Here is a 26,340-nt window from a genome sequence, read left to right on the forward strand (position 1 = left end):
CATTACGTATACCGCTTACCACCGTCATCATTCCGCGTACAATATCGTGTAGTGGCCTGAATATTGTTGGTGTTACACTTCGGCGTTGGCTCTACCAGCAGGCTCCAGTTGAACGTAAGTTACAGTAAATGCAACCACCCACACGTTGTGCAAATGAAAAAAGAAAAAAAAAACAAGACGTCACAGAAGTACGCAATAAAAAAGCAAAAAGAACGGTGCCATCAGCACTCGGTGTTCCCAGGTGGTCTCCCTCCCAAGTACTGACCGAGCCCAATGCTGCTTAGCTTCGGGGATCGGACGAGAACCGGCGTATTCAGCATGGTATGGCCGATGGCGAGAATGTGCTGTTTACGACTGCACCTGTATCGTGCTGCTATGTTGTGCAGTCGCCGAATGTATTGCAACAGCATACAGCACGTACGCGGCAGTCTTTCCGTGATCAATACACGCACGCGTCGTGTACGTTGATCACTCCGTTTGTGGTTGTTCGCTGCATGCGTGCGTGCTAGTGCTCACAAAAACAAGAGGGCGCTCACCACATTTTGCGCGCGTTGCAGCCCACAAGGTGCCACTTTATTGATGCGTTGTCATTGAGCTGTATGCGGGTGTGATAAGTAAGCGGTTAGAAGCTTGTGCGACTAAATTTTGCATCATTACGTATACCGCTTACCACCGTCATCATTCCGCGTACAATATCGTGTAGTGGCCTGAATATTGTTGGTGTTACACTTCGGCGTTGGCTCTACCAGCAGGCTCCAGTTGAACGTAAGTTACAGTAAATGCAACCACCCACACGTTATGCAAATGAAAAAAGAAAAACAAACAAGACGTCACAGAAGCACGCAATAAAAAAGCAAAAAGAACGGTGCCATCAGCACTCGGTGTTCCCAGGTGGTCTCCCTCCCAAGTACTGACCGAGCCCAATGCTGCATAGCTTCGGGGATCGGGCGAGAACCGGCGTATTCAGCATGGTATGGCCAATGGCGAGAATGTGCTGTTTACGACTGCACCTGTATCGTGCTGCTATGTTGTGCAGTCGCCGAATGCATTGCTACAGCATACAGCACGTACGCGGCAGTCTTTCCTTGAACAATACACGCACGCGTCGTGTACGTTGATCACTCCGTTTGTGGTTGTGCGCTGCATGCGTGCGTGCTAGTGCTCACAAAAACAAGAGGGCGAGCGCCACATTTTGCGCGCGTTGCAGCCCAGAAGGTGCCACTTTATTGATGCGTTGTCATTGAGCTGTATGCGGGTGTGATAAGTAAGCGGTTAGAAGCTTGTGCGACTAAATTTTGCATCATTACGTATACCGCTTACCACAGTGATCATTCCGCGTACAATATCGTGTAGTGGCCTGAATATTGTTGGTGTTACACACCGGCGTTGGCTCTACCAGCAGGCTCCAGTTGAACGTAAGTTACAGTAAATGCAACCACCCACCCGTTGTGCAAATGAAAAAAGAACAAGACGTCACAGAAGCACGCAATAAAAAGCAAAAAGAACGGTCCCATCAGCACTCGGTGTTCCCAGGTGGTCTCCCTCCCAAGTACTGACCGAGCCCAATGCTGCTTAGCTTCGGGGATTGGACGAGAACCGGCGTATTCAGCATGGTATGGCCGATGGCGAGAATGTGCTGTTTACGACTGCACCTGTATCGTGCGGCTATGTTGTGCAGTCGCCGAATGCATTGCTACAGCATACAGCACGTACGCGGCAGTCTTTCCTTGAACAATACACGCACGCGTCGTGTACGTTGATCACTCCGTTTGTGGTTGTTCGCTGCATGCGTGCGTGCTAGTGCTCACAAAAACAAGAGGGCGAGCGCCACATTTTGCGCGCGTTGCAGCCCAGAAGGTGCCACTTTATTGATGCGTTGTCATTGAGCTGTATGCGGGTGTGATAAGTAAGCGGTTAGAAGCTTGTGCGACTAAATTTTGCATCATTACGTATACCGCTTACCACCGTCATCATTCCGCGTACAATATCGTGTAGTGGCCTGTATATTGTTGGTGTTACACTTCGGCGTTGGCTCTACCAGCAGGCTCCAGTTGAACGTAAGTTACAGTAAATGCAACCACCCACACGTTGTGCAAATGAAAAAAGAAAAACAAACAAGACGTCACAGAAGCACGCAATAAAAAAGCAAAAAGAACGGTGCCATCAGCACTCGGTGTTCCCAGGCGGTCTCCCTCCCAAGTACTGACCGAGCCCAATGCTGCTTAGCTTCGGGGATCGGACGAGAACCGGCGTATTCAGCATGGTATGGCCGATGGCGAGAATGTGCTGTTTACGACTGCACCTGTATCGTGCTGCTATGTTGTGCAGTCGCCGAATGTATTGCTACAGCATACAGCACGTACGCGGCAGTCTTTCCGTGAACAATACACGCACGCGTCGTGTACGTTGACCACTCCGTTTGTGGTTGTTCGCTGCATGCGTGCGTGCTAGTGCTCACAAAAACAAGAGGGCGCGCGCCACACTTTGCGCGCGTTGCAGCCCACAAGGTGCCACTTTATTGATGCGTTGTCATTGAGCTGTATGCGGGTGTGATAAGTAAGCGGTTAGAAGCTTGTGCGACTAAATTTTGCATCATTACGTATACCGCTTACCACCGTCATCATTCCGCGTACAATATCGTGTAGTGGCCTGAATATTGTTGGTGTTACACTTCGGCGTTGGCTCTACCAGCAGGCTCCAGTTGAACGTAAGTTACAGTAAATGCAACCACCCACACGTTGTGCAAATGAAAAAAGAAAAAAAAACAAGACGTCACAGAAGTACACAATAAAAAAGCAAAAAGAACGGTGCCATCAGCACTCGGTGTTCCCAGGTGGTCTCCCTCCCAAGTACTGACCGAGCCCAATGCTGCTTAGCTTCGGGGATCGGACGAGAACCGGCGTATTCAGCATGGTATGGCCGATGGCGAGAATGTGCTGTTTACGACTGCACCTGTATCGTGCTGCTATGTTGTGCAGTCGCCGAATGTATTGCAACAGCATACAGCACGTACGCGGCAGTCTTTCCGTGATCAATACACGCACGCGTCGTGTACGTTGATCACTCCGTTTGTGGTTGTTCGCTGCATGCGTGCGTGCTAGTGCTCACAAAAACAAGAGGGCGCTCACCACAATTTGCGCGCGTTGCAGCCCACAAGGTGCCACTTTATTGATGCGTTGTCATTGAGCTGTATGCGGGTGTGATAAGTAAGCGGTTAGAAGCTTGTGCGACTAAATTTTGCATCATTACGTATACCGCTTACCACCGTCATCATTCCGCGTACAATATCGTGTAGTGGCCTGAATATTGTTGGTGTTACACTTCGGCGTTGGCTCTACCAGCAGGCTCCAGTTGAACGTAAGTTACAGTAAATGCAACCACCCACACGTTATGCAAATGAAAAAAGAAAAACAAACAAGACGTCACAGAAGCACGCAAAAAAAGCAAAAAGAACGGTGCCATCAGCACTCGGTGTTCCCAGGTGGTCTCCCTCCCAAGTACTGACCGAGCCCAATGCTGCATAGCTTCGGGGATCGGGCGAGAACCGGCGTATTCAGCATGGTATGGCCGATGGCGAGAATGTGCTGTTTACGTCTGCACCTGTATCGTGCTGCTATGTTGTGCAGTCGCCGAATGTATTGCTACAGCATACAGCACGTACGCGGCAGTCTTTCCGTGAACAATACACGCACGCGTCGTGTACGTTGATCACTCCGTTTGTGGTTGTTCGCTGCATGCGTGCTTCCTAGTGCTCACAAAAACAAGAGGGTGCGCGCCACATTTTGCGCGCGTTGCAGCCCACAAGGTGCCACTTTATTGATGCGTTGTCATTGAGCTGTATGCGGGTGTGATAAGTAAGCGGTTAGAAGCTTGTGCGACTAAATTTTGCATCATTACGTATACCGCTTACCACCGTCATCATTCCGCGTACAATATCGTGTAGTGGCCTGAATATTGTTGGTGTTACACTTCGGCGTTGGCTCTACCAGCAGGCTCCAGTTGAACGTAAGTTACAGTAAATGCAACCACCCACACGTTGTGCAAATGAAAAAAGAAAAACAAACAAGACGTCACAGAAGCACGCAATAAAAAAGCAAAAAGAACGGTGCCATCAGCACTCGGTGTTCCCAGGTGGTCTCCCTCCCAAGTACTGACCGAGCCCAATGCTGCTTAGCTTCGGGGATCGGACGAGAACCGGCGTATTCAGCATGGTATGGCCGATGGCGAGAATGTGCTGTTTACGACTGCACCTGTATCGTGCTGCTATGTTGTGCAGTCGCCGAATGTATTGCTACAGCCTACAGCACGTACGCGGCAGTCTTTCCGTGAACAATACACGCACGCGTCGTGTACGTTGATCACTCCGTTTGTGGTTGTTCGCTGCATGCGTGCGTGCTAGTGCTCACAAAAACAAGAGGGCGCGCGCCACATTTTGCGCGCGTTGCAGCCCACAAGGTGCCACTTTATTGATGCGTTGTCATTGAGCTGTATGCGGGTGTGATAAGTAAGCGGTTAGAAGCTTGTGCGACTAAATTTTGCACCATTACGTATACCGCTTACCACCGTCATCATTCCGCGTACAATATCGTGTAGTGGCCTGAATATTGTTGGTGTTACACTTCGGCGTTGGCTCCACCAGCAGGGTCCAGTTGAACGTAAGTTACAGTAAATGCAACCACCCACACGTTGTGCAAATGAAAAAAAAAAACAAGACGTCACAGAAGCACGCAATAAAAAGCAAAAAGAACCGTGCCATCAGCACTCGGTGTTCCCAGGTGGTCTCCCTCCCAAGTACTGACCGAGCCCAATGCTGCTTAGCTTCGGGGATCGGACGAGAACCGGCGTATTCAGCATGGTATGGCCGATGGCGAGAATGTGCTGTTTACGACTGCACCTGTATCGTGCTGCTATGTTGTGCAGTCGCCGAATGTATTGCTACAGCATACAGCACGTACGCGGCAGTCTTTCCGTGAACAATACACGCACGCGTCGTGTACGTTGATCAGTCCGTTTGTGGTTGTTCGCTGCATGCGTGCGTGCTAGTGCTCTCAAAAACAAGAGGGCGAGCGCCACATTTTGCGCGCGTTGCAGCCCACAAGGTGCCAATTTATTGATGCGTTGTCATTGAGCTGTATGCGGGTGTGATAAGTAAGCGGTTAGAAGCTTGTGCGACTAAATTTTGCATCATTACGTATACCGCTTACCACCGTCATCATTCCGCGTACAATATCGTGTAGTGGCCTGAATATTGTTGGTGTTACACTTCGGCGTTGGCTCTACCAGCAGGCTCCAGTTGAACGTAAGTTACAGTAAATGCAACCACCCACACCTTGTGCAAATGAAAAAAGAAAAAAAAAACAAGACGTCACACAAGCACGCAATAAAAAAGCAAAAAGAACGGTGCCATCAGCACTCGGTGTTCCCAGGTGGTCTCCCTCCCAAGTACTGACCGAGCCCAATGCTGCTTTGCTTCGGGGATAGGACGAGAACCGGCGTATTCAGCATGGTATGGCCGATGGCGAGAATGTGCTGTTTACGACTGCACCTGCATCGTGCTGCTATGTTGTGCAGTCGCTGAATGTATTGCTACAGCATACAGCACGTACGCGGCAGTCTTTCCGTGAACAATACACGCACGCGTCGTGTACGTTGATCGCTCCGTTTGTGGTTGTTCGCTGCATGCGTGCGTGCTAGTGCTCACAAAAACGAGAAGGCGAGCGCCACATTTTGCGCGCGTTGCAGCCCACAAGGTGCCACTTTATTGATGCGTTGTCATTGAGCTGTATGCGGGTGTGATAAGTAAGCGGTTAGAAGCTTGTGCGACTAAATTTTGCATCATTACGTAGACCGCTTACCACCGTCATCATTGCGCGTACAATATCGTGTAGTGGCCTGAATATTGTTGGTGTTACACTTCGGCGTTGGCTCTACCAGCAGGCTCCAGTTGAACGTAAGTTACAGTAAATGCAACCACCCACACATTGTGCAAATGAAAAAAAAAAACAAGACGTCACAGAAGCACGCAATAAAAAAGCAAAAAGAACGGTGCCATCAGCACTCGGTGTTCCCAGGTGGTCTCCCTCCCAAGTACTGACCGAGCCCAATGCTGCTTAGCTTCGGGGATCGGACGAGAACCGGCGTATTCAGCATGGTATGGCCGATGGCTAGAATGTGCTGTTTACGACTGCACCTGTATCGTGCTGCTATGTTGTGCAGTCGCCGAATGTATTGCTACAGCATACAGCACGTACGCGGCAGTCTTTCCGTGAACAATACACGCACACGTCGTGTACGTTGATCACTCCCTTTGTGGTTGTTCGCTGCATGCGTGCGTGCTAGTGCTCACAAAAACAAGAGGGCGCGCGCCACATTTTGCGCGCGTTGCAGCCCACAAGGTGCCACTTTATTGATGCGTTGTCATTGAGCTGTATGCGGGTGTGATAAGTAAGCGGTTAGAAGCTTGCGCGACTAAATTTTGCATCATTACGTATACCGCTTACCACCGTCATCATTCCGCCTACAATATCGTGTAGTGGCCTGAATATTGTTGGTGTTACACTTCGGCGTTGGCTCTACCAGCAGGCTCCAATTGAACGTAAGTTACAGTAAATGGAACCACCCACACGTTGTGCAAATGAAAAAAAAACAAGACGTCACAGAAGCACGCAATAAAAAAGCAAAAAGAACGGTGCCATCAGCACTCGGTGTTCCCAGGTGGTCTCCCTCCCAAGTACTGACCGAGCCCAATGCTGCTTAGCTTCGGGGATCGGACGAGAACCGGCGTATTCAGCATGGTATGGCCGATGGCGAGAATGTGCTGTTTACGACTGCACCTGTATCGTGCTGCTATGTTGTGCAGTCGCTGAATATATTGCTACAGCATACAGCACGTACGCGGCAGTCTTTCCGTGAACAATACACGCACGCGTCGTGTACGTTGATCGCTCCGTTTGTGGTTGTTCGCTGCATGCGTGCGTGCTAGTGCTCACAAAAACAAGAAGGCGAGCGCCACATTTTGCGCGCGTTGCAGCCCACAAGGTGCCACTTTATTGATGCGTTGTCATTGAGCTGTATGCGGGTGTGATAAGTAAGCGGTTAGAAGCTTGTGCGACTAAATTTTGCGTCATTACGTAGACCGCTTACCACCGTCATCATTCCGCGTACAATATCGTGTAGTGGCCTGAATATTGTTGGTGTTACACTTCGGCGTTGGCTCTACCAGCAGGCTCCAGTTGAACGTAAGTTACAGTAAGTGCAACCACCCACACGTTGTGCAAATAAAAAAAAAACAAGACGTCACAGAAGCACGCAATAAAAAAGCCAAAAGAACGGTGCCATCAGCACTCGGTGTTCCCAGGTGGTCTCCCACCCAATTACTGACCGAGGCCAATGCTGCTTAGCTTCGGGGATTGGACGAGAACCGGCGTATTCAGCATGGTATGGCCGATGGCGAGAATGTGCTGTTTACGACTGCACCTGTATCGTGCTGCTATGTTGTGCAGTCGCCGAATGTATTGCTACAGCATACAGCACGTACGCGGCAGTCTTTCCGTGAACAATACACGCACGCGTCGTGTACGTTGATCACTCCGTTTGTGGTTGTTTGCTGCATGCGTGCGTGCTAGTGCTCACAAAAACAAGAGGGCGGGCGCCACATTTAGTGCGCGTTGCAGCCCACAAGGTGCCACTGTATTGATGCGTTGTCATTGAGCTGTATGCGGGTGTGATAAGTAAGCGGTTAGAAGCTTGTGCGACTAAATTTTGCATCATTACGTATACCGCTTACCACCGTCATCATTCCGCGTACAATATCGTGTAGTGGCCTGAATATTGTTGGTGTTACACTTCTGCGTTGGCTCTACCAGCAGGCTCCAGTTGAACGTAAGTTACAGTAAATGCAACCACCCACACGTTGTGCAAATGAAAAAAAAAAACAAGACGTCACAGAAGCACGCAATAAAAAAGCAAAAAGAACGGTACCATCAGCACTCGGTCTTCCCAGGTGGTCTCCCTCCCAAGTACTGACAGAGCCCAATGCTGCTTAGCTTCGGGGATCGGACGAGAACCGGCGTATTCAGCATGGCATGGCCGATGGCGAGAATGTGCTGTTTACGACTGCACCTGTATCGTGCTGCTATGTTGTGCAGTCGCTGAATGTATTGCTACAGCATACAGCACGTACGCGGCAGTCTTTCCGTGAACAATACACGCACGCGTCGTGTACGTTGATCGCTTCGTTTGTGGTTGTTCGCTGCATGCGTGCGTGCTAGTGCTCACAAAAACAAGAAGGCGAGCGCCACATTTTGCGCGCGTTGCAGCCCACAAGGTGCCACTTTATTGATGCGTTGTCATTGAGCTGTATGCGGGTGTGATAAGTAAGCGGTTAGAAGCTTGTGCGACTAAATTTTGCATCATTACGTAGACCGCTTACCACCGTCATCATTGCGCGTACAATATCGTGTAGTGGCCTGAATATTGTTGGTGTTACACTTCGGCGTTGGCTCTACCAGCAGGCTCCAGTTGAACGTAAGTTACAGTAAATGCAACCACCCACACGTTGTGCAAATGAAAAAAAAAAAACAAGACGTCACAGAAGCACGCAATAAAAAAGCAAAAAGAACGGTGCCATCAGCACTCGGTGTTCCCAGGTGGTCTCCCTCCCAAGTACTGACCGAGCCCAATGCTGCTTAGCTTCGGGGATCGGACGAGAACCGGCGTATTCAGCATGGTATGGCCGATGGCTAGAATGTGCTGTTTACGACTGCACCTGTATCGTGCTGCTATGTTGTGCAGTCGCCGAATGTATTGCTACAGCATACAGCACGTACGCGGCAGTCTTTCCGTGAACAATACACGCACACGTCGTGTACGTTGATCACTCCGTTTGTGGTTGTTCGCTGCATGCGTGCGTGCTAGTGCTCACAAAAACAAGAGGGCGAGCGCCACATTTTGCGCGCGTTGCAGGCCACAAGGTGCCACTTTATTGATGTGTTGTCATTGAGCTGTATGCGGGTGTGATAAGTAAGCGGTTAGAAGCTTGTGCGACTAAATTTTGCATCATTACGTAGACCGCTTACCACCGTCATCATTGCGCGTACAATATCGTGTAGTGGCCTGAATATTGTTGGTGTTACACTTCGGCGTTGGCTCTACCAGCAGGCTCCAGTTGAACGTAAGTTACAGTAAATGCAACCACCCACACGTTGTGCAAATGAAAAAAAAAACAAGACGTCACAGAAGCACGCAATAAAAAAGCAAAAAGAACGGTGCCATCAGCACTCGGTGTTCCCAGGTGGTCTCCCTCCCAAGTACTGACCGAGCCCAATGCTGCTTAGCTTCGGGGATCGGACGAGAACCGGCGTATTCAGCATGGTATGGCCGATGGCTAGAATGTGCTGTTTACGACTGCACCTGTATCGTGCTGCTATGTTGTGCAGTCGCCGAATGTATTGCTACAGCATACAGCACGTACGCGGCAGTCTTTCCGTGAACAATACACGCACACGTCGTGTACGTTGATCACTCCGTTTGTGGTTGTTCGCTGCATGCGTGCGTGCTAGTGCTCACAAAAACAAGAGGGCGAGCGCCACATTTTGCGCGCGTTGCAGGCCACAAGGTGCCACTTTATTGATGTGTTGTCATTGAGCTGTATGCGGGTGTGATAAGTAAGCGGTTAGAAGCTTGTGCGACTAAATTTTGCATCATTACGTATACCGCTTACCAAAGTCATCATTCCGCGTACAATATCGTGTAGTGGCCTGAATATTGTTGGTGTTACACTTCGGCGTTGGCTCTACCAGCAGGCTCCAGTTGAACGTAAGTTACAGTAAATGCAACCACCCACACGTTGTGCAAATGAAAAAACAAAACAAGACGTCACAGAAGCACGCAATAAAAAAGCAAAAACAACGGTGCCATCAGCACTCTGTGTTCCCAGGTGGTCTCCCTCCCAAGTACTGACCGAGCCCAATGCTGCTTAGCTTCGGGGATCGGACGAGAACCGGCGTATTCAGCATGGTATGGCCGATGGCGAGAATGTGCTGTTTACAACTGCACCTGTATCGTGCTGCTATGTTGTGCAGTCGCTGAATGTTTTGCTACAGCATACAGCACGTACGCCGCAGTCTTTCCGTGAACAATACACGCACGCGTCGTGTACGTTGATCACTCCGTTTGTGGTTGTTCGCTGCATGCGTGCGTGCTAGTGCTCACAAAAACAAGAGGGTGAGCGCCACATTTTGCGCGCGTTGCAGCCCACAAGGTGCCACTTTATTGATGCGTTGTCATTGAGCTGTATGCGGGTGTGATAAGTAAGCGGTTAGAAGCTTGTGCGACTAAAATTTGCATCATTACGTATACCGCTTACCACAGTCATCATTCCGCGTACAATATCGCGTAGTGGCCTGAATATTGTTGGTGTCACACTTCGGCGTTGGCTCTACCAGCAGGCTCCAGTTGAACGTAAGTTCCAGTAAATGCAACCACCCACACGTTGTGCAAATGAAAAAAAAAACAAGACGTCACAGAAGCACGCAATAAAAAAGCAAAAAGAACGGTGCCACCAGCACTCGGTGTTCCCAGGTGGTCTCCCTCCCAAGTACTGACCGAGCCCAATGCTGCTTAGCTTCGGGGATTGGACGAGAACCGGCGTATTCAGCATGGTATGGCCGATGGCTAGAATGTGCTGTTTACGACTGCACCTGTATCGTGCTGCTATGTTGTGCAGTCGCCGAATGTATTGCTACAGCATACAGCACGTACGCGGCCGTCTTTCCGTGAACAATACACGCACGCGTCGTGTACGTTGACCACTCCGTTTGTGGTTGTTCGCTGCATGCGTGCGTGCTAGTGCTCACAAAAACAAGAGGGCGAGCGCCACATTTTGCGCGTGTTGCAGCCCACAAGGTGCCACTTTATTGATGCGTTGTCATTGAGCTGTATGCGGGTGTGATAAGTAAGCGGTTAGAAGCTTGTGCGACTAAATTTTGCATCATTACGTATACCGCTTACCACCGTCATCATTCCGCGTACAATATCGTGTAGTGGCCAGAATATTGTCGGTGTTACACTTCGGCGTTGGCTCTACCAGCAGGCTCCAGTTGAACGTAAGTTACAGTAAAAGCAGCCACCCACACGTTGTGCAAATGAAAAAAAAAACAAGACGTCACAGAAGCACGCAATAAAAAAGCAAAAAGAACGGTGCCATCAGCACTCGGTGTTCCCAGGTGGTCTCCCTCCCAAGTACTGACCGAGCCCAATGCTGCTTAGCTTCGGGGATCGGACGAGAACCGGCGTATTCAGCATGGTATGTCCGATGGCGAGAATGTGCAGTTTACGACTGCACCTGTATCGTGCTGCTATGTTGTGCAGTCGCCGAATGTATTGCTACAGCATACAGCACGTACGCGGCAGTCTTTCCGTGAACAATACACGCACGCGTCGTGTACGTTGATCACTCCGTTTGTGGTTGTTTGCTGCATGCGTGCGTGCTAGTGCTCACAAAAACAAGAGGGCGAGCGCCACATTTAGCGCGCGTTGCAGCCCACAAGGTGCCACTTTATTGATGCGTTGTCATTGAGCTGTATGCGGGTGTGATAAGTAAGCGGTTAGAAGCTTGTGCGACTAAATTTTGCATCATTACGTATACCGCTTACCAAAGTCATCATTCCGCGTACAATATCGTGTAGTGGCCTGAATATTGTTGGTGTTACACTTCGGCGTTGGCTCTACCAGCAGGCTCCAGTTGAACGTAAGTTACAGTAAATGCAACCACCCACACGTTGTGCAAATGAAAAAAAAAACAAGACGTCACAGAAGCACGCAATAAAAAAGCAAAAAGAACGGTGCCATCAGCACTCTGTGTTCCCAGGTGGTCTCCCTCCCAAGTACTGACCGAGCCCAATGCTGCTTAGCTTCGGGGATCGGACGAGAACCGGCGTATTCAGCATGGTATGGCCGATGGCGAGAATGTGCTGTTTACAACTGCACCTGTATCGTGCTGCTATGTTGTGCAGTCGCTGAATGTTTTGCTACAGCATACAGCACGTACGCCGCAGTCTTTCCGTGAACAATACACGCACGCGTCGTGTACGTTGATCACTCCGTTTGTGGTTGTTCGCTGCATGCGTGCGTGCTAGTGCTCACAAAAACAAGAGGGCGAGCGCCACATTTTGCGCGCGTTGCAGCCCACAAGGTGCCACTTTATTGATGCGTTGTCATTGAGCTGTATGCGGGTGTGATAAGTAAGCGGTTAGAAGCTTGTGCGACTAAATTTTGCATCATTACGTATACCGCTTACCACAGTCATCATTCCGCGTACAATATCGTGTAGTGGCCTGAATATTGTTGGTGTCACACTTCGGCGTTGGCTCTACCAGCAGGCTCCAGTTGAACGTAAGTTCCAGTAAATGCAACCACCCACACGTTGTGCAAATGAAAAAAAAAAACAAGACGTCACAGAAGCACGCAATAAAAAAGCAAAAAGAACGGTGCCATCAGCACTCTGTGTTCCCAGGTGGTCTCCCTCCCAAGTACTGACCGAGCCCAATGCTGCTTAGCTTCGGGGATCGGACGAGAACCGGCGTATTCAGCATGGTATGGCCGATGGCGAGAATGTGCTGTTTACAACTGCACCTGTATCGTGCTGCTATGTTGTGCAGTCGCTGAATGTTTTGCTACAGCATACAGCACGTACGCCGCAGTCTTTCCGTGAACAATACACGCACGCGTCGTGTACGTTGATCACTCCGTTTGTGGTTGTTCGCTGCATGCGTGCGTGCTAGTGCTCACAAAAACAAGAGGGCGAGCGCCACATTTTGCGCGCGTTGCAGCCCACAAGGTGCCACTTTATTGATGCGTTGTCATTGAGCTGTATGCGGGTGTGATAAGTAAGCGGTTAGAAGCTTGTGCGACTAAATTTTGCATCATTACGTATACCGCTTACCACAGTCATCATTCCGCGTACAATATCGTGTAGTGGCCTGAATATTGTTGGTGTCACACTTCGGCGTTGGCTCTACCAGCAGGCTCCAGTTGAACGTAAGTTCCAGTAAATGCAACCACCCACACGTTGTGCAAATGAAAAAAAAAACAAGACGTCACAGAAGCAGGCAATAAAAAAGCAAAAAAGAACGGTGCCACCAGAACTCGGTGTTCCCAGGTGGTCTCCCTCCCAAGTACTGACCGAGCCCAATGCTGCTTAGCTTCGGGGATTGGACGAGAACCGGCGTATTCAGCATGGTATGGCCGATGGCGAGAATGTGCTGTTTACGACTGCACCTGTATCGTGCTGCTATGTTGTGCAGTCGCCGAATGTATTGCTACAGCATACAGCACGTACGCGGCCGTCTTTCCGTGAACAATACACGCACGCGTCGTGTACGTTGACCACTCCGTTTGTGGTTGTTCGCTGCATGCGTGCGTGCTAGTGCTCACAAAAACAAGAGGGCGAGCGCCACATTTTGCGCGTGTTGCAGCCCACAAGGTGCCACTTTATTGATGCGTTGTCATTGAGCTGTATGCGGGTGTGATAAGTAAGCGGTTAGAAGCTTGTGCGACTAAATTTTGCATCATTACGTATACCGCTTACCACCGTCATCATTCCGCGTACAATATCGTGTAGTGGCCAGAATATTGTCGGTGTTACACTTCGGCGTTGGCTCTACCAGCAGGCTCCAGTTGAACGTAAGTTACAGTAAAAGCAACCACCCACACGTTGTGCAAATGAAAAAAAAAACAAGACGTCACAGAAGCACGCAATAAAAAAGCAAAAAGAACGGTGCCATCAGCACTCGGTGTTCCCAGGTGGTCTCCCTCCCAAGTACTGACCGAGCCCAATGCTGCTTAGCTTCGGGGATCGGACGAGAACCGGCGTATTCAGCATGGTATGTCCGATGGCGAGAATGTGCAGTTTACGACTGCACCTGTATCGTGCTGCTATGTTGTGCAGTCGCCGAATGTATTGCTACAGCATACAGCACGTACGCGGCAGTCTTTCCGTGAACAATACACGCACGCGTCGTGTACGTTGATCACTCCGTTTGTGGTTGTTTGCTGCATGCGTGCGTGCTAGTGCTCACAAAAACAAGAGGGCGAGCGCCACATTTAGCGCGCGTTGCAGCCCACAAGGTGCCACTTTATTGATGCGTTGTCATTGGGCTGTATGCGGGTGTGATAAGTAAGCGGTTAGAAGCTTGTGCGACTAAATTTTGCATCATTACGTATACCGCTTACCACCGTCATCATTGCGCGTACAATATCGTGTAGTGGCCTGAATATTGTTGGTGTTACACTTCGGCGTTGGCTCTACCAGCAGGCTCCAGTTGAACGTAAGTTACAGTAAATGCAACCACCCACACGTTGTGCAAATGAAAAAAAAAACAAGACGTCACAGAAGCACGCAATAAAAAAGCAAAAAGAACGGTGCCATCAGCACTCTGTGTTCCCAGGTGGTCTCCCTCCCAAGTACTGACCGAGCCCAATGCTGCTTAGCTTCGGGGATCGGACGAGAACCGGCGTATTCAGCATGGTATGGCCGATGGCGAGAATGTGCTGTTTACAACTGCACCTGTATCGTGCTGCTATGTTGTGCAGTCGCTGAATGTTTTGCTACAGCATACAGCACGTACGCCGCAGTCTTTCCGTGAACAATACACGCACGCGTCGTGTACGTTGATCACTCCGTTTGTGGTTGTTCGCTGCATGCGTGCGTGCTAGTGCTCACAAAAACAAGAGGGCGAGCGCCACATTTTGCGCGCGTTGCAGCCCACAAGGTGCCACTTTATTGATGCGTTGTCATTGAGCTGTATGCGGGTGTGATAAGTAAGCGGTTAGAAGCTTGTGCGACTAAATTTTGCATCATTACGTATACCGCTTACCACAGTCATCATTCCGCGTACAATATCGTGTAGTGGCCTGAATATTGTTGGTGTCACACTTCGGCGTTGGCTCTACCAGCAGGCTCCAGTTGAACGTAAGTTCCAGTAAATGCAACCACCCACACGTTGTGCAAATGAAAAAAAAACAAGACGTCACAGAAGCAGGCAATAAAAAAGCAAAAAGAACGGTGCCACCAGAACTCGGTGTTCCCAGGTGGTCTCCCTCCCAAGTACTGACCGAGCCCAATGCTGCTTAGCTTCGGGGATTGGACGAGAACCGGCGTATTCAGCATGGTATGGCCGATGGCGAGAATGTGCTGTTTACGACTGCACCTGTATCGTGCTGCTATGTTGTGCAGTCGCCGAATGTATTGCTACAGCATACAGCACGTACGCGGCCGTCTTTCCGTGAACAATACACGCACGCGTCGTGTACGTTGACCACTCCGTTTGTGGTTGTTCGCTGCATGCGTGCGTGCTAGTGCTCACAAAAACAAGAGGGCGAGCGCCACATTTTGCGCGTGTTGCAGCCCACAAGGTGCCACTTTATTGATGCGTTGTCATTGAGCTGTATGCGGGTGTGATAAGTAAGCGGTTAGAAGCTTGTGCGACTAAATTTTGCATCATTACGTATACCGCTTACCACCGTCATCATTCCGCGTACAATATCGTGTAGTGGCCAGAATATTGTCGGTGTTACACTTCGGCGTTGGCTCTACCAGCAGGCTCCAGTTGAACGTAAGTTACAGTAAAAGCAACCACCCACACGTTGTGCAAATGAAAAAAAAAAACAAGACGTCACAGAAGCACGCAATAAAAAAGCAAAAAGAACGGTGCCATCAGCACTCGGTGTTCCCAGGTGGTCTCCCTCCCAAGTACTGACCGAGCCCAATGCTGCTTAGCTTCGGGGATCGGACGAGAACCGGCGTATTCAGCATGGTATGTCCGATGGCGAGAATGTGCAGTTTACGACTGCACCTGTATCGTGCTGCTATGTTGTGCAGTCGCCGAATGTATTGCTACAGCATACAGCACGTACGCGGCAGTCTTTCCGTGAACAATACACGCACGCGTCGTGTACGTTGATCACTCCGTTTGTGGTTGTTTGCTGCATGCGTGCGTGCTAGTGCTCACAAAAACAAGAGGGCGAGCGCCACATTTAGCGCGCGTTGCAGCCCACAAGGTGCCACTTTATTGATGCGTTGTCATTGGGCTGTATGCGGGTGTGATAAGTAAGCGGTTAGAAGCTTGTGCGACTAAATTTTGCATCATTACGTATACCGCTTACCACCGTCATCATTCCGCGTACAATATCGTGTAGTGGCCTGAATATTGTTGGTGTTACACTTCGGCGTTGGCTCTACCAGCAGGCTCCAGTTGAACGTAAGTTACAGTAAATGCAACCACCCACACGTTGTGCAAATGAAAAAAAAACAAGACGTCACAGAAGCACGCAATAAAAAAGCAAAAAGAACGGTACCATCAGCACTCGGTCTTCCCAGGTGGTCTCCCTCCCAAGTACTGACCGAGCCCAATGCTGCTTAGCTTCGGGGATCGGACGAGAACCGGCGTATTCAGCATGGTATGGCCGATGGCTAGAATGTGCTGTTTACGACTGCACCTGTATCGTGCTGCTATGTTGTGCAGTCGCCGAACATATTGCTACAGCATACAGCACGTACGCGGCAGTCTTTCCGTGAACAATACACGCACACGTCGTGTACGTTGATCACTCCGTTTGTGGTTGTTCGCTGCATGCGTGCGTGCTAGTGCTCACAAAAACAAAAGGGCGAGCGCCACATTTTGCGCGCGTTGCAGCCCACAAGGTGCCACTTTATTGATGCGTTGTCATTGGGCTGTATGCGGGTGTGATAAGTAAGCGGTTAGAAGCTTGTGCGACTACATTTTGCATCATTACGTATACCGCTTACCACCGTCATCATTCCGCGTACAATATCGTGTAGTGGCCTGAATATTGTTGGTGTTACACTTCGGCGTTGGCTCTACCAGCAGGCTCCAGTTGAACGTAAGTTACAGTAAATGCAACCACCCACACGTTGTGCAAATGAAAAAAAAAACAAGACGTCACAGAAGCACGCAATAAAAAAGCAAAAAGAACGGTACCATTAGCACTCGGTCTTCCCAGGTGGTCTCCCTCCCAAGTACTGACCGAGCCCAATGCTGCTTAGCTTCGGGGATCGGACGAGAACCGGCGTATTCAGCATGGCATGGCCGATGGCTAGAATGTGCTGTTTACGACTGCACCTGTATCGTGCTGCTATGTTGTGCAGTCGCCGAATGTATTGCTACAGCATACAGCACGTACGCGGCAGTCTTTCCGTGAACAATACACGCACACGTCGTGTACGTTGATCACTCCGTTTGTGGTTGTTCGCTGCATGCGTGCGTGCTAGTGCTCACAAAAACAAGAGGGCGAGCGCCACATTTTGCGCGCGTTGCAGCCCACAAGGTGCCACTTTATTGATGCGTTGTCATTGAGCTGTATGCGGGTGTGATAAGTAAGCGCTTACAAGCTTGCGCGACTAAATTTTGCATCATTACGTATACCGCTTACCACCGTCATCATTCCGCCTACAATATTGTGTAGTGGCCAGAATATTGTTGGTGTTACACTTCGGCGTTGGCTCTACCAGCAGGCTCCAATTGAACGTAAGTTACAGTAAATGGAACCACCCACACGTTGTACAAATGAAAAAAAAAACAAGACGTCACAGAAGCACGCAATAAAAAAGCAAAAAGAACGGTGCCATCATCACTCGGTGTTCCCAGGTGGTCTCCCTCCCAAGTACTGACCGAGCCCAATGCTGCTTAGCTTCGGGGATCGGACGAGAACCGGCGTATTCAGCATGGTATGGCCGATGGCGAGAATGTGCTGTTTACGACTGCACCTGTATCGTGCTGCTATGTTGTGCAGGCGCTGAATGTATTGCTACAGCATACAGCACGTACGCGGCAGTCTTTCCGTGAACAATACACGCACGTGTCGTGTACGTTGATCACTCCGTTTGTGGTTGTTCGCTGCATGCGTGCGTGCTAGTGCTCACAAAAACAAGAGGGCGAGCGCCACATTTTGCGCGCGCTGCAGCCCACAAGGTGCCACTTTATTGATGCGTTGTCATTGAGCTGTATGCGGGTGTGATAAGAAAGCGGTTAGAAGCTTGTGCCACTAAATTTTGCATCATTACGTATACCGCTTACCACAGTCATCATTCCGCGTACAATATCGTGTAGCGGCCTGAATATTGTTGGTGTTACACTTCGGCGTTGGCTCTACCAGCAGGCTCCAGTTGAATGTAAGTTACAGTAAATGCAACCACCCAGACGTTGTGCAAATGAAAAAAAAACAAGACGTCACAGAAGCACACAATAAAAAAGCAAAAAGAACGGTGCCATCAGCACTCGGTGTTCCCAGGTGGTCTCCCTCCCAAGTACTGACCGAGCCCAATGCTGCTTAGCTTCGGGGATTGGACGAGAACCGGCGTATTCAGCATGGTATGGCCGATGGCGAGAATGTGCTGTTTACGACTGCACCTGTATCGTGCTGCTATGTTGTGCAGTCGCCGAATGTATTGCTACAGCATACAGCACGTACGCGGCAGTCTTTCCGTGAACAATACACGCGCGCGTCGTGTACGTTGATCACACCGTTTGTGGTTGTTCGCTGCATGCGTGCGTGCTAGTGCTGACAAAAACAAGAGGGCGAGCGCCACATTTTGCGCGCGTTGCAGCCCACAAGGTGCCACTTTATTGATGCGTTGTCATTGAGCTGTATGCGGGTGTGATAAGTAAGCGGTTAGAAGCTTGTGCGACTAAATTTTGCATCATTACGCATACCGCTTACCACCGTCATCATTCCGCGTACAATATCGTGTAGTGGCCTGAATATTGTTGGTGTTACACTTCGGCGTTGGCTCTACCAGCAGGCTCCAATTGAACGTAAGTTACAGTAAATGGAACCACCCACACGTTGTGCAAATGAAAAAAAAAACAAGACGTCACAGAAGCACGCAATAAAAAAGCAAAAAGAACGGTGCCATCAGCACTCGGTCTTCCCAGGTGGTCTCCCTCCCAAGCACTCACCGAGCCCAATGCTGCTTAGCTTCGGGGATCGGACGAGAACCGGCGTATTCAGCATGGTATGGCCGATGGCGAGAATGTGCTGTTTACGACTGCACCTGTATCGTGCTGCTATGTTGTGCAGTCGCTGAATGTATTGCTACAGCATTCAGCACGTACGCGGCAGTCTTTCCGTGAACAATACACGCACGCGTCGTGTACGTTGATCACTCCGTTTGTGGTTGTTCGCTGCATGCGTGCGTGCTAGTGCTCACAAAAACAAGAGGGCGAGCGCCACATTTTGCGCGCGTTGCAGCCCACAAGGTGCCACTTTATTGATGCGTTGTCTTTGAGCTGTATGCGGGTGTGGTAAGTAAGCGGTTAGAAGCTTGTGCGACTAAATTTTGCATCATTACGTATACCGCTTACCACAGTCATCATTCCGCGTACAATATCGTGTAGTGGCCTGAATATTGTTGGTGTTACACTTCGGCGTTGGCTCTACCAGCAGGCTCCAATTGAACGTAAGTTACAGTAAATGGAACCACCCACACGTTGTGCAAATGAAAAAAAACAAGACGTCACAGAAGCACGCAATAAAAAAGCAAAAAGAACGGTGCCATCAGCACTCGGTGTTCCCAGGTGGTCTCCCTCCCAAGTACTGACCGAGCCCAATGCTGCTTAGCTTCGGGGATCGGACGAGAACCGGCGTATTCAGCATGGTATGGCCGATGGCGAGAATGTGCTGTTTACGACTGCACCTGTATCGTGCTGCTATGTTGTGCAGTCGCCGAATGTATTGCAACAGCATACAGCACGTACGCGGCAGTCTTTCCGTGATCAATACACGCACGCGTCGTGTACGTTGATCACTCCGTTTGTGGTTGTTCGCTGCATGCGTGCGTGCTAGTGCTCACAAAAACAAGAGGGCGCTCACCACATTTTGCGCGCGTTGCAGCCCACAAGGTGCCACTTTATTGATGCGTTGTCATTGAGCTGTATGCGGGTGTGATAAGTAAGCGGTTAGAAGCTTGTGCGACTAAATTTTGCATCATTACGTATACCGCTTACCACCGTCATCATTCCGCGTACAATATCGTGTAGTGGCCTGAATATTGTTGGTGTTACACTTCGGCGTTGGCTCTACCAGCAGGCTCCAGTTGAACGTAAGTTACAGTAAATGCAACCACCCACACGTTATGCAAATGAAAAAAGAAAAACAAACAAGACGTCACAGAAGCACGCAATAAAAAAGCAAAAAGAACGGTGCCATCAGCACTCGGTGTTCCCAGGTGGTCTCCCTCCCAAGTACTGACCGAGCCCAATGCTGCATAGCTTCGGGGATCGGGCGAGAACCGGCGTATTCAGCATGGTATGGCCGATGGCGAGAATGTGCTGTTTACGACTGCACCTGTATCGTGCTGCTATGTTGTGCAGTCGCGAATGTATTGCTACAGCCTACAGCACGTACGCGGCAGTCTTTCCGTGAACAATACACGCACGCGTCGTGTACGTTGATCACTCCGTTTGTGGTTGTTCGCTGCATGCGTGCGTGCTAGTGCTCACAAAAACAAGAGGGCGCGCGCCACATTTTGCGCGCGTTGCAGCCCACAAGGTGCCACTTTATTGATGCGTTGTCATTGAGCTGTATGCGGGTGTGATAAGTAAGCGGTTAGAAGCTTGTGCGACTAAATTTTGCACCATTACGTATACCGCTTACCACCGTCATCATTCCGCGTACAATATCGTGTAGTGGCCTGAATATTGTTGGTGTTACACTTCGGCGTTGGCTCCACCAGCAGGCTCCAGTTGAACGTAAGTTACAGTAAATGCAACCACCCACACGTTGTGCAAATGAAAAAAAAAAACAAGACGTCACAGAAGCACGCAATAAAAAAGCAAAAAGAACCGTGCCATCAGCACTCGGTGTTCCCAGGTGGTCTCCCTCCCAAGTACTGACCGAGCCCAATGCTGCTTAGCTTCGGGGATCGGACGAGAACCGGCGTATTCAGCATGGTATGGCCGATGGCGAGAATGTGCTGTTTACGACTGCACCTGTATCGTGCTGCTATGTTGTGCAGTCGCCGAATGTATTGCTACAGCATACAGCACGTACGCGGCAGTCTTTCCGTGAACAATACACGCACGCGTCGTGTACGTTGATCAGTCCGTTTGTGGTTGTTCGCTGCATGCGTGCGTGCTAGTGCTCTCAAAAACAAGAGGGCGAGCGCCACATTTTGCGCGCGTTGCAGCCCACAAGGTGCCAATTTATTGATGCGTTGTCATTGAGCTGTATGCGGGTGTGATAAGTAAGCGGTTAGAAGCTTGTGCGACTAAATTTTGCATCATTACGTATACCGCTTACCACCGTCATCATTCCGCGTACAATATCGTGTAGTGGCCTGAATATTGTTGGTGTTACACTTCGGCGTTGGCTCTACCAGCAGGCTCCAGTTGAACGTAAGTTACAGTAAATGCAACCACCCACACCTTGTGCAAATGAAAAAAGAAAAAAAAACAAGACGTCACACAAGCACGCAATAAAAAAGCAAAAAGAACGGTGCCATCAGCACTCGGTGTTCCCAGGTGGTCTCCCTCCCAAGTACTGACCGAGCCCAATGCTGCTTTGCTTCGGGGATAGGACGAGAACCGGCGTATTCAGCATGGTATGGCCGATGGCGAGAATGTGCTGTTTACGACCACACCTGCATCGTGCTGCTACGTTGTGCAGTCGCCGAATGTATTGCTACAGCATACAGCACGTACGCGGCAGTCTTTCCGTGAACAATACACGCACGTGTCGTGTACGTTGATCACTCCGTTTGTGGTTGTTCGCTGCATGCGTGCGTGCTAGTGCTCACAAAAACATGAGGGCGAGCGCCACATTTTGCGCGCGTTGCAGCCCACAAGGTGCCAATTTATTGATGCGTTGTCATTGAGCTGTATGCGGGTGTGATAAGTAAGCGGTTAGAAGCTTGTGCGACTAAATTTTGCATCATTACGTATACCGCTTACCACCGTCATCATTCCGCGTACAATATCGTGTAGTGGCCTGAATATTGTTGGTGTTACACTTCGGCGTTGGCTCTACCAGCAGGCTCCAGTTGAACGTAAGTTACAGTAAATGCAACCACCCACACGTTGTGCAAATGAAAAAAAAAACAAGACGTCACAGAAGCACGCAATGAAAAAGCAAAAAGAACGGTGCCATCAGCTCTCGGTGTTCCCAGGTGGTCTCCCTCCCAAGTACTGACCGAGCCCAATACTGCTTAGCTTCGGGGTCGGACGAGAACCGGCGTATTCAGCATGGTATGGCCGATGGCGAGAATGTGCTGTTTACGACTGCACCTGTATCGTGCTGCTATGTTGTGCAGTCGCCGAATGTATTGCTACAGCATACAGCACGTACGCAGCAGTCTTTCCGTGAACAACACACGCACGCGTCGTGTACGTTGATCACTCCGTTTGTGGTTGTTCGCTGCATGCGTGCGTGCTAGTGCTCACAAAAACAAGAGGGCGAGCGCCACATTTTGCGCGCGTTGCAGCCCACAAGGTGCCACTTTATTGATGCGTTGTCATTGAGCTGTATGCGGGTGTGAAAAGTAAGCGGTTAGAAGCTTGCGCGACTAAATTTTGCATCATTACGTATACCGCTTACCACCGTCATCATTGCGCGTACAATATCGTGTAGTGGCCTGAATATTGTTTGTGTTACACTTCGGCGTTGGCTCTACCAGCAGGCTCCAGTTGAACGTAAGTTACAGTAAATGCAACCACCCACGCGTTGTGCAAATGAAAAAAAAACAAGACGTCACAGAAGCACGCAATAAAAAAGCAAAAAGAACGGTGGCATCAGCACTCGGTGTTCCCAGGTGGTCTCCCTCCCAAGTACTGACCGAGCCCAATGCTGCTTCGCTTCGGGGATCGGACGAGAACCGGCGTATTCAGCATGGTATGGCCGATGGCGAGAATGTGCTGTTTACGACTGCCCCTGTATCGTACTGCTACGTTGTGCAGTCGCCGAATGTATTGCTACAGCATACAGCAGGTACGCGGCAGTCTTTCCGTGAACAATACACGCACGTGTCGTGCACGTTGATCACTCCGTTTGTGGTTGTTCGCTGCATGCGTGCGTGCTAGTGCTCACAAAAACAAGAGGGCGAGCGCCACATTTTGCGCGCGTTGCAGCCCACAAGGTGCCAATTTATTGATGCGTTGTCATTGAGCTGTATGCGGGTGTGATAAGTAAGCGGTTAGAAGCTTGTGCGACTAAATTTTGCATCATTACGTATACCGCTTACCACCGTCATCATTCCGCGTACAATATCGTGTAGTGGCCTGAATATTGTTGGTGTTACACTTCGGCGTTGGCTCTACCAGCAGGCTCCAGTTGAACGTAAGTTACAGTAAATGCAACCACCCACACGTTGTGCAAATGAAAAAAAAACAAGACGTCACAGAAGCACGCAATAAAAAAGCAAAAAGAACGGTGCCATCAGCACTCGGTGTTCCCAGGTGGTCTCCCTCCCAAGTACTGACCGAGCCCAATGCTGCTTAGCTTCGGGGATCGGACGTGAACCGGCGTATTCAGCATGGTATGGCCAATGGCGAGAATGTGCTGTTTATGACTGCACCTGTATCGTGCTGCTACGTTGTGCAGTCGCCGAATGTATTGCGACAGCATACAGCACGTACGCGGCAGTCTTTCCGTGAACAATACACGCACGTGTCGTGTACGTTGATCACTCCGTTTGTGGTGGTTCGCTGCATGCGTGCGTGCTAGTGCTCACAAAAACAAGAGGGCGAGCGCCACATTTTGCGCGCGTTGCAGCCCACAAGGTGCCAATTTATTGATGCGTTGTCATTGAGCTGTATGCGGGTGTGATAAGTAAGCGGTTAGAAGCTTGTGCGACTAAATTTTGCATCATTACGTATACCGCTTACCACCGTCATCATTCCGCGTACAATATCGTGTAGTGGCCTGAATATTGTTGGTGTTACACTTCGGCGTTGGCTCTACCAGCAGGCTGCAGTTGAACGTAAGTTACAGTAAATGCAACCACCCACACGTTGTGCAAATGAAAAAAAAAAACAAGACGTCACAGAAGCACGCAATAAAAAAGCAAAAAGAACGGTGCCATCAGCACTCGGTGTTCCCAGGTGGTCTCCCTCCCAAGTACTGACCGAGCCCAATGCTGCTTAGCTTCGGGGATCGGACGAGAACCGGCGTATTCAGTATGGTATGGCCGATGGCGAGAATGTGCTGTTTACGACTGCACCTGTATCGTGCTGCTATGTTGTGCAGTCGCCGAATGTATTGCTACAGCATACAGCACGTACGCGGCAGTCTTTCCGTGAACAATACACGCACGCGTCGTGTACGTTGATCACTCCATTTGTGGTTGTTCGCTGCATGCGTGCGTGCTAGTGCTCACAAAAACAAGAGGGCGAGCGCCACATTTTGCGCGCGTTGCAGCCCACAAGGTGCCACTTTATTGATGCGTTGTCATTGAGCTGTATGCGGGTGTGATAAGTAAGCGGTTAGAAGCTTGTGCGACTAAATTTTGCATCATTACGTATACCGTTTACCACAGTCATCATTCCGCGTACAATATCGTGTAGTGGCCTGAATATTGTTTGTGTTACACTTCGGCGTTGGCTCTACCAGCAGGCTCCAGTTTAACGTAAGTTACAGTAAATGCAACCACCCACACGTTGTGCAAATGAAAAAAAAAACAAGACGTCACAGAAGCACGCAACAAAAAAGCAAGAAGAACGGTGGCATCAGCACTCGGTGTTCCCAGGTGGTCTCCCTCCCAAGTACTGACCGAGCCCAATGCTGCTTCGCTTCGGGGATCGGACCAGAACCGGCGTATTCAGCATGGTATGGCCGATGGCGAGAATGTGCTGTTTACGACTGCACCTGTATCGTGCTGCTATGTTGTGCAGTCGCCGAATGTATTGCTACAGCATACAGCACGTACGCGGCAGTCTTTCCGTGAACAATACACGCACGCGTTGTGTACGTTGATCACTCCATTTGTGGTTGTTCGCTGCATGCGTGCGTGCTAGTGCTCACAAAAGCAAGAGGGCGAGCGCCACATATAGCGCGCGTTGCAGCCCACAAGGTGCCACTTTATTGATGCGTTGTCATTGAGCTGTTTGCGGGTGTGATAAGTAAGCGGTTAGAAGCTTGTGCGACTAAATTTTGCATCATTACGTATACCGCTTACCACCGTCATCATTCCGCGTACAATATCGTGTAGTGGCCTGAATATTGTTGGTGTTACACTTCGGCGTTGGCTCTACCAGCAGGCTCCAGTTGAACGTGAGTTACAGTAAATGAAACCACCCACACCTTGTGCAAATGAAAAAAGAAAAAAAAAAAACAAGACGTCACAGAAGCACGCAATAAAAAAGCAAAAAGAACGGTGCCATCAGCACTCGGTGTGCCCAGGTGGTCTCCCTCCCAAGTACTGACCGAGCCCAATGCTGCTTAGCTTCGGGGATCGGACGAGAACCGGCGTATTCAGCATGGTATGGCCGATGGCGAGAATGTGCTGTTTACGACTGCCCCTGTATCGTGCTGCTACGTTGTGCAGTCGCCGAATGTATTGCTACAGCATACAGCAGGTACGCGGCAGTCTTTCCGTGAACAATACACGCACGTGTCGTGCACGTTGATCACTCCGTTTGTGGTTGTTCGCTGCATGCGTGCGTGCTAGTGCTCACAAAAACAAGAGGGCGAGCGCCACATTTTGCGCGCGTTGCAGCCCACAAGGTGCCAATTTATTGATGCGTTGTCATTGAGCTGTATGCGGGTGTGATAAGTAAGCGGTTAGAAGCTTGTGCGACTAAATTTTGCATCATTACGTATACCGCTTACCACCGTCATCATTCCGCGTACAATATCGTGTAGTGGCCTGAATATTGTTGGTGTTACACTTCGGCGTTGGCTCTACCAGCAGGCTCCAGTTGAACGTAAGTTACACTAAATGCAACCACCCACACGTTGTGCAAATGAAAAAAAAACAAGACGTCACAGAAGCACGCAATAAAAAAGCAAAAAGAACGGTGCCATCAGCACTCGGTGTTCCCAGGTGGTCTCCCTCCCAAGTACTGACCGAGCCCAATGCTGCTTAGCTTCGGGGATCGGACGTGAACCGGCGTATTCAGCATGGTATGGCCAATGGCGAGAATGTGCTGTTTATGACTGCACCTGTATCGTGCTGCTACGTTGTGCAGTCGCCGAATGTATTGCGACAGCATACAGCACGTACGCGGCAGTCTTTCCGTGAACAATACACGCACGTGTCGTGTACGTTGATCACTCCGTTTGTGGTTGTTCGCTGCATGCGTGCGTGCTAGTGCTCACAAAAACAAGAGG

The 26,340-nt window shown here is 50.0% G+C and overlaps 15 non-coding genes and 26 pseudogenes across 15 annotated transcripts; all 41 read right to left on the bottom strand.

The window, feature by feature from the left end:
* Nucleotides 1-216: 216 nt before the first annotated feature.
* Nucleotides 217-335, bottom strand: LOC142562317 (5S ribosomal RNA). The gene has a single exon (XR_012823893.1). It is a non-coding gene; the product is annotated as a 5S ribosomal RNA (ribosomal RNA).
* A 531-nt stretch (nucleotides 336-866) lies between these two features.
* Nucleotides 867-985, bottom strand: LOC142562210 (5S ribosomal RNA; annotated as a pseudogene).
* A 523-nt stretch (nucleotides 986-1,508) lies between these two features.
* On the bottom strand, nucleotides 1,509-1,627 carry LOC142562089 (5S ribosomal RNA; annotated as a pseudogene).
* Nucleotides 1,628-2,158: 531 nt separating this feature from the next.
* On the bottom strand, nucleotides 2,159-2,277 carry LOC142562751 (5S ribosomal RNA). The gene has a single exon (XR_012824065.1). It is a non-coding gene; the product is annotated as a 5S ribosomal RNA (ribosomal RNA).
* A 531-nt stretch (nucleotides 2,278-2,808) lies between these two features.
* On the bottom strand, nucleotides 2,809-2,927 carry LOC142562328 (5S ribosomal RNA). The gene has a single exon (XR_012823894.1). It is a non-coding gene; the product is annotated as a 5S ribosomal RNA (ribosomal RNA).
* Nucleotides 2,928-3,456: 529 nt separating this feature from the next.
* Nucleotides 3,457-3,575, bottom strand: LOC142562062 (5S ribosomal RNA; annotated as a pseudogene).
* A 531-nt stretch (nucleotides 3,576-4,106) lies between these two features.
* On the bottom strand, nucleotides 4,107-4,225 carry LOC142562339 (5S ribosomal RNA). Its single transcript, XR_012823895.1, has one exon. It is a non-coding gene; the product is annotated as a 5S ribosomal RNA (ribosomal RNA).
* A 525-nt stretch (nucleotides 4,226-4,750) lies between these two features.
* LOC142562350 (5S ribosomal RNA) lies at nucleotides 4,751-4,869 on the bottom strand. The gene has a single exon (XR_012823898.1). It is a non-coding gene; the product is annotated as a 5S ribosomal RNA (ribosomal RNA).
* A 532-nt stretch (nucleotides 4,870-5,401) lies between these two features.
* LOC142562160 (5S ribosomal RNA) lies at nucleotides 5,402-5,520 on the bottom strand (annotated as a pseudogene).
* Nucleotides 5,521-6,046: 526 nt separating this feature from the next.
* LOC142562362 (5S ribosomal RNA) lies at nucleotides 6,047-6,165 on the bottom strand. The gene has a single exon (XR_012823900.1). It is a non-coding gene; the product is annotated as a 5S ribosomal RNA (ribosomal RNA).
* Nucleotides 6,166-6,689: 524 nt separating this feature from the next.
* Nucleotides 6,690-6,808, bottom strand: LOC142562373 (5S ribosomal RNA). Its single transcript, XR_012823901.1, has one exon. It is a non-coding gene; the product is annotated as a 5S ribosomal RNA (ribosomal RNA).
* A 524-nt stretch (nucleotides 6,809-7,332) lies between these two features.
* LOC142562322 (5S ribosomal RNA) lies at nucleotides 7,333-7,451 on the bottom strand (annotated as a pseudogene).
* A 526-nt stretch (nucleotides 7,452-7,977) lies between these two features.
* Nucleotides 7,978-8,096, bottom strand: LOC142562102 (5S ribosomal RNA; annotated as a pseudogene).
* A 527-nt stretch (nucleotides 8,097-8,623) lies between these two features.
* On the bottom strand, nucleotides 8,624-8,742 carry LOC142562384 (5S ribosomal RNA). Its single transcript, XR_012823902.1, has one exon. It is a non-coding gene; the product is annotated as a 5S ribosomal RNA (ribosomal RNA).
* Nucleotides 8,743-9,267: 525 nt separating this feature from the next.
* Nucleotides 9,268-9,386, bottom strand: LOC142562396 (5S ribosomal RNA). The gene has a single exon (XR_012823903.1). It is a non-coding gene; the product is annotated as a 5S ribosomal RNA (ribosomal RNA).
* Nucleotides 9,387-9,912: 526 nt separating this feature from the next.
* Nucleotides 9,913-10,031, bottom strand: LOC142561602 (5S ribosomal RNA; annotated as a pseudogene).
* A 525-nt stretch (nucleotides 10,032-10,556) lies between these two features.
* LOC142561793 (5S ribosomal RNA) lies at nucleotides 10,557-10,675 on the bottom strand (annotated as a pseudogene).
* A 525-nt stretch (nucleotides 10,676-11,200) lies between these two features.
* On the bottom strand, nucleotides 11,201-11,319 carry LOC142561439 (5S ribosomal RNA; annotated as a pseudogene).
* Nucleotides 11,320-11,844: 525 nt separating this feature from the next.
* On the bottom strand, nucleotides 11,845-11,963 carry LOC142561603 (5S ribosomal RNA; annotated as a pseudogene).
* Nucleotides 11,964-12,489: 526 nt separating this feature from the next.
* On the bottom strand, nucleotides 12,490-12,608 carry LOC142561605 (5S ribosomal RNA; annotated as a pseudogene).
* Nucleotides 12,609-13,134: 526 nt separating this feature from the next.
* Nucleotides 13,135-13,253, bottom strand: LOC142562315 (5S ribosomal RNA; annotated as a pseudogene).
* A 525-nt stretch (nucleotides 13,254-13,778) lies between these two features.
* Nucleotides 13,779-13,897, bottom strand: LOC142561440 (5S ribosomal RNA; annotated as a pseudogene).
* A 525-nt stretch (nucleotides 13,898-14,422) lies between these two features.
* Nucleotides 14,423-14,541, bottom strand: LOC142561607 (5S ribosomal RNA; annotated as a pseudogene).
* Nucleotides 14,542-15,065: 524 nt separating this feature from the next.
* On the bottom strand, nucleotides 15,066-15,184 carry LOC142562316 (5S ribosomal RNA; annotated as a pseudogene).
* A 526-nt stretch (nucleotides 15,185-15,710) lies between these two features.
* On the bottom strand, nucleotides 15,711-15,829 carry LOC142561441 (5S ribosomal RNA; annotated as a pseudogene).
* A 524-nt stretch (nucleotides 15,830-16,353) lies between these two features.
* LOC142562881 (5S ribosomal RNA) lies at nucleotides 16,354-16,472 on the bottom strand. Its single transcript, XR_012824192.1, has one exon. It is a non-coding gene; the product is annotated as a 5S ribosomal RNA (ribosomal RNA).
* A 525-nt stretch (nucleotides 16,473-16,997) lies between these two features.
* LOC142561859 (5S ribosomal RNA) lies at nucleotides 16,998-17,116 on the bottom strand (annotated as a pseudogene).
* A 525-nt stretch (nucleotides 17,117-17,641) lies between these two features.
* On the bottom strand, nucleotides 17,642-17,760 carry LOC142561432 (5S ribosomal RNA; annotated as a pseudogene).
* A 524-nt stretch (nucleotides 17,761-18,284) lies between these two features.
* LOC142561519 (5S ribosomal RNA) lies at nucleotides 18,285-18,403 on the bottom strand (annotated as a pseudogene).
* A 525-nt stretch (nucleotides 18,404-18,928) lies between these two features.
* Nucleotides 18,929-19,047, bottom strand: LOC142561407 (5S ribosomal RNA; annotated as a pseudogene).
* A 523-nt stretch (nucleotides 19,048-19,570) lies between these two features.
* Nucleotides 19,571-19,689, bottom strand: LOC142562408 (5S ribosomal RNA). Its single transcript, XR_012823904.1, has one exon. It is a non-coding gene; the product is annotated as a 5S ribosomal RNA (ribosomal RNA).
* Nucleotides 19,690-20,220: 531 nt separating this feature from the next.
* LOC142562063 (5S ribosomal RNA) lies at nucleotides 20,221-20,339 on the bottom strand (annotated as a pseudogene).
* A 525-nt stretch (nucleotides 20,340-20,864) lies between these two features.
* On the bottom strand, nucleotides 20,865-20,983 carry LOC142562419 (5S ribosomal RNA). The gene has a single exon (XR_012823905.1). It is a non-coding gene; the product is annotated as a 5S ribosomal RNA (ribosomal RNA).
* A 531-nt stretch (nucleotides 20,984-21,514) lies between these two features.
* Nucleotides 21,515-21,633, bottom strand: LOC142562161 (5S ribosomal RNA; annotated as a pseudogene).
* Nucleotides 21,634-22,158: 525 nt separating this feature from the next.
* On the bottom strand, nucleotides 22,159-22,276 carry LOC142562251 (5S ribosomal RNA; annotated as a pseudogene).
* Nucleotides 22,277-22,800: 524 nt separating this feature from the next.
* Nucleotides 22,801-22,919, bottom strand: LOC142561746 (5S ribosomal RNA; annotated as a pseudogene).
* Nucleotides 22,920-23,443: 524 nt separating this feature from the next.
* LOC142561078 (5S ribosomal RNA) lies at nucleotides 23,444-23,562 on the bottom strand. Its single transcript, XR_012823607.1, has one exon. It is a non-coding gene; the product is annotated as a 5S ribosomal RNA (ribosomal RNA).
* A 526-nt stretch (nucleotides 23,563-24,088) lies between these two features.
* Nucleotides 24,089-24,207, bottom strand: LOC142561220 (5S ribosomal RNA). The gene has a single exon (XR_012823744.1). It is a non-coding gene; the product is annotated as a 5S ribosomal RNA (ribosomal RNA).
* Nucleotides 24,208-24,732: 525 nt separating this feature from the next.
* On the bottom strand, nucleotides 24,733-24,851 carry LOC142562292 (5S ribosomal RNA; annotated as a pseudogene).
* A 534-nt stretch (nucleotides 24,852-25,385) lies between these two features.
* LOC142561433 (5S ribosomal RNA) lies at nucleotides 25,386-25,504 on the bottom strand (annotated as a pseudogene).
* Nucleotides 25,505-26,028: 524 nt separating this feature from the next.
* LOC142561079 (5S ribosomal RNA) lies at nucleotides 26,029-26,147 on the bottom strand. The gene has a single exon (XR_012823608.1). It is a non-coding gene; the product is annotated as a 5S ribosomal RNA (ribosomal RNA).
* Nucleotides 26,148-26,340: the final 193 nt, after the last annotated feature.

This window comes from Dermacentor variabilis, chromosome 10, assembly GCF_050947875.1.
Source record: "Dermacentor variabilis isolate Ectoservices chromosome 10, ASM5094787v1, whole genome shotgun sequence".
NCBI lineage: Eukaryota > Metazoa > Arthropoda > Arachnida > Ixodida > Ixodidae > Dermacentor > Dermacentor variabilis.